General features: G+C 40.3%; 1 non-coding gene across 1 annotated transcript; it reads right to left on the bottom strand.

The window, feature by feature from the left end:
* Positions 1 to 3,039: 3,039 nt before the first annotated feature.
* LOC141519804 (U6 spliceosomal RNA) lies at positions 3,040 to 3,146 on the bottom strand. The gene has a single exon (XR_012477440.1). It is a non-coding gene; the product is annotated as a U6 spliceosomal RNA (small nuclear RNA).
* Between the last annotated feature and the right edge of the window lie 383 nt (positions 3,147 to 3,529).

Below are 3,529 nucleotides of genomic sequence, written 5' to 3'. Positions count from 1 at the left end.
GAAGTCTTTAAATCAGTTGCTACATAAATTCGTCTAAAAGATCCCATTTAAACATTTAAAGAACTCTCTAAGGGAAGTGAGATGGCAGTCCATAATTTTAAATATAGCCCTGAGTTTTAAATATAAAATCATTTTGTAAAATTTTATAGCAATGGATTATGAGTGATTGATTATGAAGATTGTCACCCAGGGCGGAGCCAAGATGGTGACAGGAGGAGCCTCTCCTAGTTGCTCTATCCAAATATTTCAAAAATATGATTCTAACCAAATTTTTTGGAGACAGAATCCATAGAAAGATCCAGTGAGGCAACCTGGAAAATAGTGGAAAAATGCTTTTCCATGGAGTTAAAGGGGTGGCACACCAGAGTGAAGAAACTTCAACTGCCTGGGAACAGCCCCAGAGCACCTGGGAATCACAGCTCTCAGCAGCAGAAATAGTTTCCTAACCTGCACCGTGGGCAACACTGGGCACAACTTGGAGGATCAGCAGGGAGGCCTCCACCAGAGCGAATTCAAAGCACAGGCCCTCAGGGTACTCAGCACTGTGGCAGCCCAGATTCAGGAAACAGAAGCAGGAGTGGAGCCAGCAAGCAGGATCCTGCAGGAAGCTTAGCCCTGAGTGCTCAGTCCACTGAAGGCAGGGGAATGAGTAGAGACTTCAGAGGTTTGTCCTTTGTCACTGGAACAGGACTCTAGTGCTCTGACCACATTCAGATCCTGGTTACAGTCTAGCCCCCCACCCCATAGAACAGGAAGCACCCACCTCAGTTCCATGGCAGTGGGGTGCACTTCTGGTCATTCACAGACAAGGAGAGCAGTCAGAGCCTCACACACTGAGGTCCTTGTATGTGTAGGGGTGTCCAAATAATACTCAAAAGTTCAGGAAGTACCTCAAAACCAGGCACAACCTGGGGAAATGAGTAAACAGAGAAAAAAGAAGAACCAAACATTGTCAAAATATTCTGTCTATAATCCCAAGGAGGATCAAAATACCCAATCTGAAGATGAGGAAGTACAAGCTTCTGCATCTAAAGACTCCAAGAAAAATGGAAGTTGGGCTCAGGTTATGACAGAGCTCAAAAAAGATTTTGAAAATCAAGTAAGGGTGATAGAAGAAAAATTGGGAGAAGACATGAAAGGGATGCAGGAAAAGCATGAAAACAAAGTAATTGGCTTAGTCAAGGAGATCCAAAAAATGCTGAAGAAAATAACATGTTACAAACCAGCATAGGTCAAATTGATAAAAGAGTTACAAATGTTGTTAAGAAGAAGGATTTAAAAAGCATAATTTGTCAGATGGAAAAGGAGATAAGAAAGCTCCCTGAGGAAAACAAATCCTTCAGATATAGAATGGATCCAAATGAAATTGATGAATTTATGAGAAATCAAGACACAATATTTCAACACCAAAAGAATGAAAAATTAGAAGAAAATGTGAAACATCTCAATGAAAAAACAGCTTATCTGGAAAAAAAGATTCTGAAAAGATAACTTAAAAATTATTGGGATACATGAAAGTTATGGTCAGGAAAAGAGCCTTGAACTCATTTTTAGGGAATTCTTACGGGAAAATTGCCCTGGTATCCTAGAGGGCAAAGTAGAAATTGTAGAGGCAAAAGAGAAATTGAGAGAATCTACTGATTTCCCCCAGAAAGAGATCCAAAAAAATAAACCAACCCCCAGGAATATTATAGCCAAGATCTAGAGCTCCCAGGTCAAAGAGAAAATATTACAAGCAGCTAGAAGGACACAATTCAAATCTCATGGAGCTGCAGTCAGTATCACATAGGACTTAGCAGCAACTGCATTAAGGGCTCTTAGGGCTTGGGATATAATATTACAGAAGACAAAAGAGCTTGAGATGCAACCAAGAATCGACTACCCACCCAAACTGAATATCTTTTTCCAGGGGAAAAGATGGACTTTCAATGAAATAGGGCAACTTCAAATATTCCTGTTGAAATGACCAATAACTGAGCAGAAAGTTTGACCTTCAAGTACAAGACTCAGGTGAAGCATAGAGAGTGGAGAATGGTAGATTATAAGAGACCTAATGATCATGAAAAGCATGTATTCCTTCACAGAAAATGATGCTGATAATAGTCATATGAGCCTCCTCATTTGGTAGAGCAGATAGAAGGAGCTTTTATAAATGAATCACAAGAGAGAGCTGAATTTGAAGATATATAATATATTGTAAAAATGGAGTCAATGGCTAAAAGGAGAATGTACTGGGAGTAAGAGAAAGAAGAGATGGAATAGGCTAAGAAGCTTTATATAAAAGATATTTTTTTCAATGAGCTTTTGCAATGATATGGAAGGGGGGAAGGCAAGGGGGAATAAGGGACCCTTCACTCTTATCAGAAAAGGCTCAGAGAGGAAACAGCATACATAATCAATAGTGTATAGGCATCTGCAGTAAGGAGAAGAGAAGGGGTCAGGGAAGAGGGGGGGGGATGTGGGTGATGGAGGAAAGGGCAGTTCATGGGAGAGAATAGTCTGATATAAAGCATTACCTTTTTAAATTTTTTTAGGTATTTTTGTTAGGCAGATGGGGTTAAGTGGCTTGCCCAAGGCCACTAGCTAGGTAATTATTAAGTGTCTGAGGCCAGATTTGTACTCAGGTATCCTACCTCCAGGGTTGGTCCCCTATCTACTGCTCTACCTAACCTCCCCTCTTTGCTACTTTTTGCAAGGCACTGGGATTGGGTGGCCTGTCTGGGACCATGCTTGATGTGTCTCTAGGATGGAATATAGAGTTGGGAGCAGGGTTAAGGAAGAGAGAGAAAATAATATATGGTAGTGGGGAGGAATGGATGGAGGAAGTCACAGTCATCAGTGGCAACTGTGGAAAAATATGGCAGTGGCTTCTGTAATGGACTTATTTTTTTTAGGTTTTTGCAAGGCAAATGGGGTTAAGTGGCTTGCCCAAGGCCAAACAGCTAGGTAATTATTAAGTGTCTGAGACCGGATTTGAACCCAGGTACTTCTGAATCCAGGGCCGGTGTTTTATCCACTGCGCCACCTAGCTGCCCCCTAAAAAATATGGAAGGCTTCACGAATTTGGGTGTCATCCTTGTACAGGGGCCATGCTGATCTTCTCTGTATCATTCCTATTTTAGTATATGTCCTGCCAAAGCGAGCACTGTAATGGACTTATGATAAAGAATGCGATCCACCTGAGACAGAGCTGATAATAGAACACAGACAGAAACACATATTTTCTCTTTCTTTTAATTTATTTTTATTGAGGTTCTATATTTTTGTGGGGGAGGGGTTATGTTTTCTCTTAAACAAGAATATTTTAGTAATGTATGAAATATTGTGGAGTTTGAACAAAGAACAAAGACTATTACCTTTAGGATATGATTTCTCTCTCACCACATTCAACTTAGATCAATGTACATCATGGAAACAATGTAAAGACTAAGACTGCCTTCTAATGGGGGTGGGGGGAGGGAAGCTAGATTAGGGGAAATTGCAAAATTCAAAATAAATATACTCAAATGAGAAAAAAAGAAAATTATCA

This window comes from Macrotis lagotis, chromosome 3 (genome assembly GCF_037893015.1).
Source record: "Macrotis lagotis isolate mMagLag1 chromosome 3, bilby.v1.9.chrom.fasta, whole genome shotgun sequence".
Taxonomy (NCBI): Eukaryota; Metazoa; Chordata; class Mammalia; order Peramelemorphia; family Peramelidae; genus Macrotis; species Macrotis lagotis.
Note: the sequence above shows the minus strand (reverse complement) of the source record. Positions and strands in the feature narration are given on the sequence as shown.